Source organism: Jaculus jaculus, chromosome 11 (genome assembly GCF_020740685.1).
Source record: "Jaculus jaculus isolate mJacJac1 chromosome 11, mJacJac1.mat.Y.cur, whole genome shotgun sequence".
Classification (NCBI taxonomy): domain Eukaryota; kingdom Metazoa; phylum Chordata; class Mammalia; order Rodentia; family Dipodidae; genus Jaculus; species Jaculus jaculus.
In genome coordinates this window covers 91,309,584-91,323,384 of record NC_059112.1, presented here as the reverse complement: position 1 = coordinate 91,323,384, position 13,801 = coordinate 91,309,584, and the positions used below count along the sequence as shown (strand labels likewise).

The 13,801-nt window shown below is 42.5% G+C and overlaps 1 long non-coding RNA gene across 2 annotated transcripts in view; it reads left to right on the top strand.

Moving 5' to 3' along the window:
- Nucleotides 1-13,801, top strand: part of LOC123453344 — a 45,267-nt gene that overhangs the window by 26,160 nt on the left and 5,306 nt on the right. For both annotated transcript variants that reach the window (XR_006632744.1, XR_006632743.1), the window contains one exon: nt 3,744-3,847. This is a non-coding gene — a long non-coding RNA (uncharacterized LOC123453344). The remainder of the gene's footprint in view (nt 1-3,743; nt 3,848-13,801) is intronic.

The following is a 13,801-nucleotide window of genomic DNA, read 5'->3' as shown; positions in this document are numbered from 1 at the left end:
ATGATAATGAAGCTATTTAAATTTGTCCCAACCTAAGAAAGAAAATCTTAAATAACAAGGCTGCTAGTTGTACCCTGCTATACTTTCTTCACAATCTCTTTCAGCAGCAAAAGTTTAAAAAATAAATGCCAGTCTGGTCTGGAGAGATAGCTTAGCTGTTAAGGCACTTGCTTGGAAGTCTAAGGACCCAGATTTGATTCCTCACAACTTACTCAGCTAGATGCACATGTATCTGGAGTTCCTTTTCAATGGGTAGAATCCCTGGCATGCTCATTCTCTCTCTCTCTCTAATAAATAAGTAAATAAATAAAAATAAAATATTTTAAAAAGTAAAAAAGTCAGTCTTTATAAAATTCTCATAGGTAAAATATTAAAGAAAATAGATGTCATAATAATTAGTGACTCAGTTTAGGTAAGTCCAAACATAGATTTAAGTGGCCTATTTTTATTTGCCAAAATAAAGAAAAAGCTCAGAATTAGTAAACAGTTATTTTTTTTTCTCCTCAGTCATAAATGAGTGAAAAAACACCAGATACCTTCAGAATGTGTTACTTTGTTGATTAAATATTTCAAAAAGGTATATTTGTGCTCAAGAGGAATGTAAGAGCAGTGTACCATGAACACAAGGCAGCATCAACAGCCTGTGCCTTCAGAGGGTGAAGATACTGGAGGACTGTTGGGTAAGGGCGGCTTGTGCACATTGCAGGACATGGGTAGGCTATTGGTTTTAATCCTGTCTGTCTCACATTCTAGGCCCTTGACCTTGACAAAACATCCACAGATAGGGTTCTCAAAGGGTGCTACACAATTGACCATCCCAGAGAATCGTGGAGTTCTGCCATACTCTCAACTTTTCTCTACATGTTGTTTTTCCATTTCTTTAGACAGAGTCTCTAGAATTGCCCTATTCATCTTCCTTTTGCATTGCTCAGAACTCAGAACTTCACGACCCGAAGAGTGAACCCTAACGCAAACTACAGACTTTACTTAATAAAGCATATCAATATTGGGTCATCAATTGTGAAAACAATACTACGTCTTTGCAAGACATTAATACTTGGGGGAAAAGAGGAGGAAGAAAGGAGGGTGGAAGAGAGGAGGAGACATATAGGAACTCTTTTCTTCTCAACTTTTTTGCAAATCTAAAACTTTTCTAGAGAATAGGCACACCAGGGCCTCCAGACAGTGCAGAAGAACTCCAGATACATGTGCCACTTTGTGCATCTGGCTTTTCATGGGTATTGGGTAATCAAACCAGAGTTGTTAGGCTTTGCAGGCAAGCACCTTAACTGCTGAGCCATCTCTCCAACCCCAAATTCTACTCTTTTACACTCCTTCTCACAGGGCATAAGGGGTCCTTCCCCACATTCTGACCAAAATCTGTTTATTTTCTTGGTGACAGCCATTTGAACTCATTTGAATTATTACTCTGTTGAGTGAGAATGTTGAACTTTTTGTTTCATATTATTTGTCCTTTGTACTTCATCCTTTGAGAATTGCTCATTGAATTCGTTTGCCTACTTGTTGACAGGATAACTTGTTTTTAGGGTCTTTCAGTTGTTTTGGGGGTTTTATACATTATGGAGATAAGTCCTTTAACAGATGAGCAGCTGGTAAGGAGTTTCTCCATTCTGCAGTCTGTTCTTCACCGTGGTGGTGTTTCCTTCTCTGTGCAGAAGCTAATGTCACAGCATTCCAGTCAAATCTTACTACCATTCCCTGGCCTATTGAAATCCCTTCCAGAAACTTCTTAACCATGCCCATGTTAAGGTCGGCATGTGAAATGTCCTCGACAAGCTCATGTATTTGAGCACTTGCTCTCCAGCTTGTGATGCTGCTTTGAGTTGCTGTGGACCATCTGGAGCCAGAGACAATGGTGGCGGAGGTGGCTCACTAGGAGTGGACTGTGAGAGTTGTAGCTTGGCCTCGCTTCCAGCCTGAGCTCTGTGCTTCCTGCTCAGTGCCGTGGGAGATGCTGTCTCTAAGCTCCAGCACCACCGGGCTACTCTTCCATGATGGTTAAACTCCTGGACCCATGACCCAAAATAATTGGTTCCTCTAAGTTGCTTCTGCCAGGTATTTTTTTTTTTTTTTTTTTTTTGTCACGGGGACAAGGAGAGTCACCAATACAGCCTTTATCTTGAGTGGTTTTCTCCTGGCAGTTTCAAAGTTTTAGATTTAAAATTTTTTTGTTCATTTTTCTTTCTTTATTTTAGAGTGACAGAGAGAGGGGGGGGGGAGAGAGAGAGAGAGAGAGAGAGAGAGAGAGAGAGAGAGAGAGAGAGAGAGAGAGAGAGAGAGAGAATGGGTGCGCCAGGACCTCCAGCCACTGCACACGAACGCCAGATGTGTGCGCCCCCTTGTGCATCTGGCGTATGTGGGTCCTGGGGAATGGAGCCTCCAACCAGGGTCCTTAGGCTTCAAAGGCAAGTGGTTCACTAAGCCATCTCTCCAGCCCTCAAAGTTTAAGATTTTATTTTATTTTATTTTATTTAATTTATTTATTTGAGAGCGACAGACCCAGAGAGAAAGACAGGTAGAGGGAGAGAGAGAGAATGGGCGCGCCAGGGCTTCCAGCCTCTGCAAACGAATTCCAGACGCATGCGCCCCCTTGTGCATCTGGCTAACGTGGGACCTGGGGAACCGAGCCTTAAACCGGGGTCCTTAGGCTTCACAGGCAAGTGCTTAACCGCTAAGCCATCTCTCCAGCCCAAGTTTAAGATTTTAGATTAAAGCCTTTGGTCATATGACGGTTCATCTTCATTGTCAGCTATTTAGAGTCATGTAGGAAACAAACCTCTGAGCATGTCTCTGAGGGTGTGTGTAAAGAGGTTTAACTGAATGTGGGTGAAACTATCCCATGGGCTGAGGATGGAAGCTTCTCAGATGAAATGCAAAATTATTTATTCATAGTATTTTGTTTTTATTGTTGTTAAGTATCACTTTATCTCATTAATAAGACTAATGCTAAGGTGCTGTTTTTAGGTAGTATAAGACAGAGATGTCATTTTAAAAAATATTTATTTGAGACACACACACACACGCACGCGCACACACACACACACACACACACAGAGTATGGGCACACTATGGCCTCTTGTCACTGTAAATGAACTCCTGATGCAGGTGCCACTTTGTGTATCTGGCTCTTATGTGGGTACTGGGGAATCAAGCCTGGGATAGCAGGCTTTGCAAGCAAGCACCTTTAACCACTGAGCAATATTTCTAGTCCAAGATGTCATTATTTTCAGGTAAGGAGTTAATGCAGAGTTAAGGACTTATTATGGACATAAAAGAGCAGAAGAGTGAAGAAATGTGTTCTTGTCACTCCTGCCACATTGACTGTGAGAGATTTTGCAGTCACAGTGTTTCAAAACCCTTTTTGTCGGATACATCTTGGGACTGTCAGAATGCTGTGTCAACACTATGGCTTTTGTGTAACTGACAATATTGTTAAGTAATGTTTTGTTGCTATGGATGTTAAGTTTTCCTCCTCTGCCCAATTTTTGATGGAAAAGTAGTTCCTGAAAAGAACCACTTTGTACATTCTTGTAATTGCCTTGATACTTTCCATATGATATTCTTTTGTCTGCAAGAAGATAATCCACATTTCAAAGATATGAGAGAGAATGCTGTAGAGAAACCCAGCATCATGGTCTTTGTGTGAATAGATTTTTCTTCGAGCAATTCAAATAAGATAAAGAAATGTACAATAAAATCACATTTTATTTTTTTTTGGACAGGCTGGTCAAAGATGAAAGTGCCAATAAAGTGTGGACTGCTCTGCTCCTTCCATTGACACACAGCACTTTCCGCAGCTTCTCCAGGCTCCACAGACACTTGCCAGGTATTTCCCTCAGTGCATCTCAAAATGAAAGCTTTTTTCTACTTTGCAGTTTGCTGTATTTAGCTTAGGGGTAAAATGATTGTGTAACTTGCCTAAGGACCTGAGTTCAATGCCCAGGACCACAAAATTCCCAATCATTCAGATGTTTTCTTTTGTCGGTAAAGGACTATGAGTGTAGGACTGAGCTTGTGCAGAGTGATACTGTAATTATGATTTGAGGGTATCCAGCCTTACGCCTTTCCCTTTTCATTCAGGCTTTCGCTATCCTTATGGTCTTGCATATTTTCCCGCCATGGTGGTTTGAATCCGGCGTCTCCCACGAGCTCACGTGTTTTGAATGTTTGTTCCCCAGCCGATGACAGCTTGGGAGGTAGAGCCTTGTGGGAGGATGTGTGTCCCCCCAGCTTGTCAGCAGTGTGAGCTTGGTTCACTCCACTGCTGCAAGTGCTGTGGCAGAGGGCAGGTCTAGCTTTAATCATGCCACACCAGTATGACACTTCCCCTCAAGCCAAAACCAAAACAAAACCAAACCCAAGGCTTTCCTCCCATCAGCTGCTTTGTCCCAGCGACAAGAAGGTAATTACAATAGCTGCTTTTCTAAAGGGGGAGATTCTTTATTCTAGTATCAGCAGTGTCTTATTTATATGACCAGTCAGTGCAATGCCCAGGTTGGTGTCAGATAAAGGAAGGAATGGGTAGGATCCAGGTTTGCTTGTTTATTCAATGTGTGTGTGTGTGTGTGTGTGTGTGTGTGTTCATGCATGTGGAGGTCAAAGGACAACTTTCAGGTCTGACCTTTCCTTCCCCCTCCTTTGTTCATTGCTGCAGCTGCCAGGCTAGCTGGCCTGCAAGCTTCTGGGAAATTCCCACGTCTCCACTTTCCATTTCTCTCTAGGTGAGCTCAGCATACAGAAGCCCATACGACTTCTAGCTTTTATGTGGGGTCTGGTGATCTGAACTTGGTGCTTCGGCTTCAGGCTTGTCCAGCAAGCACTTTACCCACTGGGCAATCTCCAGAGCCTCCAGGTTTTACTAGCTCAGGTTTTCATTGCTTTTGAGAAGAAGGGAAATGTTGAGAGTGATCAATACCTTCTCCCCATACTAATTTTGTGGTATTACGTAATATATCATCAACTCTTTTACCTACTTTTAGATAGCGGTTCTACAACATAAGTATATCACATTGTACAGCCATCATGACTGTCCATCATCTCTGCTGTCTGTCAATCATTCTCAACTGAAACCCTTGGACCACTAACTGAACACTAACTTCCTATTCCTTTCTCCCTGTGGTGCCTGGCCTCTCCTGTGTACCATCATTCTCCTTTCCATAGCTGTAAATTTGAATACCCTAGGTACCTCTCATAATCATATATTACTGATCCTTTTATAACTGGTTTGCTATACTCAGTAAAATGCCTCTGAGACTCATCAGTGTTGTGGCAGGTGTCAAAATTTCCTTCCTGAATATTTTTCGATTATGAACATGTATACAGCACCTTGTTTATTTGTTCATCACTGAGTTGTGGTTGGATTGCATTCACGTTTTCATTAGTGTCACAAACATGGATGTAAGGAGTAAGAAAACTCCTTTTCTAATTTAGAAATGAATAATGGCAGTTCATTTCTGTGCTTTATTAATGCACAAAGTTTCTCTAACCTCAGCCACAGTGAGTATAAAGCTACCTCTTGCATGCAGAGCACAAAAGTCCCCAGGTGGTAGGCCTGCTGCATCATTTATTCATTTTCTCTGACACAAATAACACAGTTGTTCAACAGGCAGTGAAGTTTGCAAGTAAAATAGTATCCCAGAATTTGAGAGCATGTTTGCCGACCACTGACCCGGAATCAATTCATGTACAGAAGCACGCATACATAATACAGAGCCATAGGAAAGTAAAATTACATCAGGAATCCCATGAAGCCTGAAGTAGACTTTTTTTCTAGCTCAGTTCTTTCTGCCTTTGCAAGAAAGAAAGGAAGAGGTTTTATTAGCAATGAAGAATGCAAAGGATATGTAGCGGTGGATGTGCTTTTAGAGAGAGAGAGAGAGAGTGGGGGGGGCGAGCGAGAGAGAGAGATCCAGAGTGTTTGCTGGATCACTGGGTAAGGCAGAAGCTTAGAGAAAATGTCACTCTAGGTTTCTCCTCTGTGGATTCTTCGTATGCTGGAGTCTGAGTCCACGCACAGCCTCCTCCAATAGTTCCTGCAAACAACTCTCTCCTTAGCCTGACAGGAACAAAGTACTCTCTTGGCCCTGCTGGAGTTTGTCCTCTGATTGTGGAGAAGTAAGAGATAAATTAGAGGAGCTTTAGTGAAAACAGGGGATGATATGAGCATGTGCATTTGGAAGACAACTCAGGCTGAAGTTGCACAGGGGCGGCCTTGATGTGGGGATTGGAAAAGAGGTCATGTGTAAATAGGAGAAAAGAAGCTTATCCAGGGAGAAATCTGACTTGCAGAAGTTAGGTCAAAGGCAGAGGGCAAAAGTTGGCAGGCTGTGTGTGAGTGTGTGTGTGTGTGTGTGTGTGTGTGTGTGTGTGTTTTGTGAAATAAAGTTCCCACAAAAGCACTGCATCTGCTGAACCTACTTCCAGCAAGGCTGAATGGACTGACAGAACTCCTGTGATCACAGAGAGATGGAATGTTGCAAGATCAGAGCCAAATTACCTTGGGCTACCTTTAGCCCCTTAGTAGTCATTTATTGCCTAACTCTGTCTGACCTAACATCCTGGTGGCTATCCATTGATCAGGTGTGACATAGTACAGTGAATGTACTACCAGACTCTCCAAGGGCTAAGAATGTCATCAGATAGCATCTGAAGCCCAAGGTGGAGACTTCCCTGCTTTGTCCTTACCTGCCTACCTGATGGTCAGCCAATGAACTTAAAAATTCCTTGATTTATGATTTTCTTAATAGTTTAAGAATTTTAATTTAATTAATTTATTTATGAAAGAGGGGTTGGGGAGGGAGAGAAAGCATGGGTATGCCAGGGCCTCTAACCATTGAAAAGGAATTCCAGATGCATGTGCCACCTTGTGTATCTGGCATACATGGGTACTGGAGAATCAAACCTGGGTCCTTAGGCTTCACAGGCAAACGTCTTAACCACTAAGCAATCTCTCCGGCCCAATTTATGATTTTCTTTCTTTCTTTCTTCCTTCCTTCCTTCCCTTCCCTTCCCCTTCCTTCCTTCCTTCCTTCCTTCCTTCCTTCCTTCCTTCCTTCCTTCCTTCCTTCCTTCCTTCTTTCTTTCTTTCTTTCTTTCTTTCTTTCTTTCTTTCTTTCTTTCTTTTTGAGGTAGGTTCTCACTCTAGCCCAGGCTGACCTGGAATTCACTATGGAGTCTCAGGGTGGCCTCGAACTCAGGGCGATCCTCCTACCCCTGCCTCCTGAGTGCTGCAATTAAAGGCATGCGCCACCATGCCCATCCCAATTTATGATTTTCTTCCATCCTCTAACTATAAAACTTTCATGAAATCATTAACACATTGGAACATGGAATTGGGATAACCTAACTCTGTGCTCCTGGGCCACAATTACTCATTTTTAGCTCTTAACTCCTTTGAGTTGAGAGCTGTGTCGTTCGCATTAATACTGTATATAATAATAGCAAGTTCTTTCTCAGAAAAAAAGAGGAAAAATAAGGAATAAAATCCTAACAGTTTTTATCAAAAAAAAAAAAAAATAGCCCCACACATTTTCTCTTGCAAACACTTTCACATAAAACTTCCCTGTGGGTTTTTTTTTGAGATAACTAGGCATCACAGCTTGATAAAATTCTCTTATAGGACTTGCTAGAGTGTCAGGAATAATCTAGTCACCTTTTTCAACTTTGCATAATGGGTCAACCTATGTAAGACTTGCAGGTTAAAATTTCCAGCACATATCAGAGTAAAAGGCTGGGGTGTAGTCTAACTGGGTCATTACATTCCTTGATAACTTTGCTCAAAAATTGACAAAGGGATTAAGAAGGATTCTCCACATCTGGTGAATTTATTGGTAGTTTTACAGTTTTTCTGTTATCTCTGAATCAGCAATTCTATAGAGCAGTTTGCATAATGTGCCAGTAAATAGTCACTAAAGAGCAATTAGAACAAATAACCATTGATCGCTCATTGAAGAGGGAGCTTGACATTCCCTAAAGTAATTAACATTCCCCTTTCCTCGTTTTGTTTAAGTTTTGTTTTTACCTAAATTACCTTAATGCTGCCCTTAGTGAAATGGTTTTAAAATGAGAGTTTCGGGAATCAGATCTTTCTTGATTTAGTGCTCAGAAACACTGAGGCTAATTGGTCCATCTCTGCATATGAAGCTGTTGAGTACAGATCAGCGACCCTGGATCCTGATGCATACCAGAGAAGCCTTGCATTGGGCTGGAAGAAAGCTCTTATTCTCACATTTTGCCTTAGAAATAGCTAAACAAGGTGCATATCTTCAAGTAGATCTGAAATGAGCTTAGGAGATGTGATCTGGAAGTACAGCCTTGTGGTAGAGAGCACTCAAGAATTAAAGAAAGAAAAAAAAGAAATGTCTATGTTGCTTGAGCCAAAAAGTGTCAGCCAAATTAGATATGCCACTGTCATCTACAAAGGGTATGTGTTAGTTAGGATTGGTGGTACAGACGCGTTCTACCTACTCAGGAGCCTGGTGCAGGTGGATCATGAAAGGCTGGGATGTAGCTCACTGCTAGATCACTTTCCCAGTATACTTTGAAACAGCAACAACAACCAAAGGGCATTGCTTCCAGCGCAATGGCTCTCAAAGCTTTTGGCTATTTCTCAGTGCCATCAGAACTTGGAGCTAACAGCAAAACATTCACATTAGTTCTTCCCCACCCGAAACCCCAGGAGCGGGTTTCATGAAGTGGTTTAACAATGAAGTAGGCATGATTCACATTAGAATGACATCTCACGCTAATTTATGTAAAGACCAGTGTAGAACTACAGACCCCAAACTACATCCATCACTATCAACGATGTAGTGATCAAACAAATATCACCAAGCTGGACTGCCAATGAAATCTCAATGAAACTTCTGTGTAAGTAAAAAGCCAGGTGATAAGCAGCCTTCATCAGAAACCATCCATTCAGCCATCCGGCACACCTCCTCCACACTGAGCACCCCCCACGTACCAGACATCGTATGAAGTGGGTTTACAGGAATGAAAAGATAGCTGCAATCTGGGCATCACGGGCTTTAAGCAAATCAATTGATTACATGAGTTTGCTATTTCTTCCCAGTTGAAACATTCTCTCTTGGAAGAGGCGGGAGGCGGCTTATATCTCAGGAAGCTCACAAAATTCTTATGAAAGTTTCCAGTACTTAAAAAAAAAAAAAGTTCCAAGACAAAGCTGTTCTCATGGTTACGTAATCAGTAAACAGTTGATGGGAGGGAAGAGGCTCTTCTTTGGAGTGGCCTGCAAGTCACTCAGGGCCCGTCAGTGATGCATCTTGTGAAGTCACTCATGCTGGGGTGGGCTTTTCAGTGATGAAAATGCCTTTGGGTCACCTATGTTCCTATAAGTCAGCCTCGCCCGTACGGCTTTTAGCAACACCAACAAACTGGTTGGTTCATTAAGCTAAACTTGGTAATTGCTTCTTTGATCTGTCATTGGTGTGTCCTGTCTGGGATGAATTAAAAAAGTTTTCTTAAAGCTCCCTAGGAAAAGTCACACAACACAATTGGATCTGAACAGAACAGGGGTTGACAGAACCCGAGATGAGTTGGGAGGAATCCTGTAATGAGCAGGGAACGAAAGCTGACCAGCTGTGAGGGTAGAGTATCTGTGGGGACAAGTCTTAAATGGCCGTCTTTCCCCATGTGGTGGGTATGGGATGGTGTGCCTCTTTGCTGTACTGGTGGTTGTGTGCCCCTCGCTATAGGTGAAAGGGCATTCAGATGAGGAGCATTTCTGGGGAGAATGCTAGGAATTCCCATGTTCCTTTCTTTCTCGCCACACAATAAAGAATCATAGAGTGAGAGTTATAGGAAGCAAGTAGAGTTTAGTCATGTAAAAGTTAAAGAAAGCAAAAGCTCCTTTGGGGGCAGGAAGGGGCCCCTGAGCTTGATCTCCCTCTGACCACCAGTTTATATCTAGGATCATGATCCCTTCCCCAGCCTATGTCATGTCTATTGCCATATGGTCTCACCTGTCTATAAATTCTTTTAAAAAATATTTATATTTATTTATTACATAGAGAGAGACAGAGGGGTGTGTGTGTGGGGGGGGGGGAGAATGGGCACACCAGGGCCTCTAGCCACTGCAAACAAACTCCAGATGCCTGTGCCACCTTGCGCATCTGGCTTATGTAGGATCTGGGGAATCGAACCTAGGTCCTTAGGCTTCAAAGGCAAGTGTCTTAACTGCGAAGCCATCTCTCCAGTCCTGTCCATACATTCTTAGTTACTAGTTCATGGTATGCCCTGCTTCTGTCCACAAGAATGAAAGTGGTCTTCTTGTTGGTCCTTCCACCTTCATCTCAGGCCACGGGCACAGAAACACTCCCTCAACTAGTGGCCTTGGCTCTGGAATATGAAGGAGAGGGAGAACCTTACAGAAACATTTGCTCATTAGTAGCCTTGGCTATGGGCTACTGGGTTGGGACAGCATCTTCTCTCTGGAGGCTTCTAAGACCTAGACAGGACAAGGTCACGGTGATCTCCCTACAGCTCAAATTCCTCTCCTTAACTGCCTATCAGCCTTTCTTCTTTCCCTCAGTGGCATGTCTCTGTTATGAATGAGCTCTGCAACCTGATTATAGGTATGCCTTCCAAATGACTGATGACTAGAGAATATATTGCAGTTGCTGGAGGTAGTAGAATGCAGATGATCATAAGGCTGCGGTGCCAATTGTGTGGCCTTTGTTGTGGTCAATAAAGCATCCAACTGAGGCTCAGCTATCTGCTCAGAAAGATCCTTGTGTAAAGGAGAAATTACAATGGGAAAAAGAACAGGGTGATGGCATCCTCTCCATTACTTCTGATTTGGCAGGAACAATGGAGAAAGGGGAAAATGAGATGGTGGAGTGGGTTTGCAATTTTCTTTTCTTTTCTTTATTTCTTTCTTTTTTTCTTCCTTCCTTCCTTCCTTCCTTTCTTTCTTTCTTTCTTTCTTTCTTTCTTTCTTTTTTTTTTTTTTTTACAGCTGGCAGGATTCAGGAGAAAGAGTAAATTAAATCTGTGATAAGAAGCCCTTCCTGGGATCCAAAATCTTTAAGCCTATAAGAATAATTGAACAATGGAGATAGAGAAAGGTAAAACTGATAGCAGATATTCCTCATGCCTGACCTATAATATATAAGAAGAGGAAAATCCATCACTCAGCATACAGATAGAAGTCTCGATAATGGCCCATTACAGAAACTATGAGAAACTGGGAATACTCTGTGTGATGGTTTGATTCTAGTGCCCCCATAAACTTATGTGTTCTGAATTCAAGTTTCCAGCTGGTGGCAATTTGGGAATTGAAGTCTGCTGGAGGCAGTGTATTGTTGGGGGCTGGCTTGTGGGTGTTATAGCCAACTCCTTCTTGCCAGCATTTGGTATACTCTCCTGCTGCTGTTGTCCAGCTGATGTTGGCCAGGAGGTGATTCCACCATTCTCTCATGCCATCATTTTCCCCTGTCATCATGGAACTTTCCCTCAAGTCTGTAAGCCAAAATACACCCTTTCCTCCCACAAGCTGCTCTTTGTTGGGTGTTTTCTGCCAGCAATGAGAAGTTGACTGCCTCTGAATTACATGAATTGGGAGAGACATTTTTCTTTTTGGTTTTTCAAGGTAGGGTTTAACTCTAGCCCAGGCTGACCTGGAATTCACTATGTAGTCTCAGGGTGGCCTCAAAGTCACGGAGATCCTCCTACCTCTGCCTCCCAAGTGCTGGGATTATATGTGTGGGCCACCTTTTCAACAGGAAATGAGAGAGGGCTGGAGAGATAGCTTAGCAGTTAAGTGCTTGCCTGTGAAGGCTAAGGACTCCGGTTCGAGGCTCGATTCCCCAGGACCCACGTTAGCCAGATGCACAAGGGGGTGCACGTGTCTGGAGTTTGTTTGCAGTGGCTGGAAGCCCTGGCATGCCCATTCTCTTTTTATCTATCTGCCTCTCTCTCTCTGTCACTCTCAAATAAATAAATAAAAATGAACCCAAAAATATTTTTAAAAAATAATAATAATAAAAAGAAATGAGAGAGCCTCTTACAAACTGGCTTGTGAGGATGAGGGACATAGGGGAAGGTCAGATGGGATCAGTCTTAGCCATGGAAGGAGAAAAACTGAGTAACATAACTACTTCTCTGTCCTTGAGAAAAAAGTTGTATAATCCAAGGCAATATGAAGGAATTCAGTCCCTGATGGACTGGCTCATATGAGCTATAGTATAGGAGATAGAAATTGGGTATGCAGTTTAGGGGTGACAGGACCCCAAAGTGAATAGATTTCTCTTGACTAAATGTAGAAATTGTTCTTAGGCCTGTAAGGGGAAATCTAGGTCATTACACATTACCACAGGGCAGAAACTACAGAGGAGTCTGGCCTTTTCTTATCTCTGCCCCTTTAGAGAGTCCTTCCACCCCCTTCTGAGAAGGCCCTTCTTAGAGAATTAAGATTTCTGGGAAGATTACCTTTTTCCAGAAATCATGACCACACACATGAGATTTCAGGATTACATTGACTAGATCGGCTTCCCATCCATGGGAGTCACATAAAAATTTTCAACCTGAGGGGCTGGAGAGATGGCTTAGTGGTTAAGTGGCTGCCTGTGAAGGCTAAGGACCCTGGTTCAAGGCTCAATTCCTCAGTACCCACATAAGCCAGATGCACAAGGTGGAGCATGCATCTGGAATTTGTTTGCAGTGGCTGGAGGCCCTGGTGCACCCATTTCCCCACCCCTCCTCTCTGCCTGTCATTGCCGAATAAAACAATAAAAATAAACAAAAATCGAAAAACCAAAAATTTTCAACCTGAGCTTCAAGGTGGGCTTCTCAACCCAGCTCTTGCCTCTGTGGACAGGAAGCTCTGCTTTGCTTCCTTCTCTTGCATTCAGGGCTTCTCAACACTCATCTTGCCTCCCTGGGAAAGAACTCTGTCTTCTTTCTTTCTGTTAACTTCTGGGTTTCTCAATATCTTTCTTCCTTTCCTTATGCTCCCTTTCTCTTAAAGCTCTCCCTCCTAAAGCTATAAACTATTATAGCTCTTCCTCCTAAAGCTCCAAGGTTTAATAAATCTTTCTGAACCTTCTCTTCTGGTCTGTGGACTTCATTTCTCAAATTCATAAGACAAGAATCCGGGGACAATTCAAAATTTCTGGTGCCTTGGTGAGAAACCCTCAAATTCCTGTATCAAAAGGAAACAAAAAGATATAAGTAAACTTGCTCAGGATATAAGTCTATGTAATTTCTACTCTGTCACAGTGTCTACAAGAACATACTTTTGAGTAGTATAAACTGCTGATCTGTGATGCCACAATTTATGTAACTTTATCAGCTGCATTTTTTTTTTTTTTTTTTTTGTGGGTGGGGAGGGAAGACTTGGAGTAGAATACAGCAGATGCCAGGAAGCAACAGGCTTGTGCTGTAGCCAGACATCAGCACCCACATAAACATCAGTTGCCTAAATGTTTTCCTCCATATATCTTGATATTTCTCAGAAGCACACCATCTGCTCATAGAATAGGTAACCAGAAAATGTCTGCAGCAGTTTTTCTTATCTCTCATCTTCTAATGAATTATTTTTGTTCTTATGCATCTTTAATCCAATTCTGAACGAGAGTACAAAATATCTACCAGCACATCACCCCAGAGGAAGGAAGTGTATGCAAGATAGATTAAATGTGTAAAGACGAGCTGGAAGTCAAGAGCTCAGACTTAGGCCCTGAAAGACCAGCAATGCACACTGTCTTATACGTGGGATCTAAAGACAGCTGACTCGAAGGCAGAGTAGTGAGTACTAGGGATG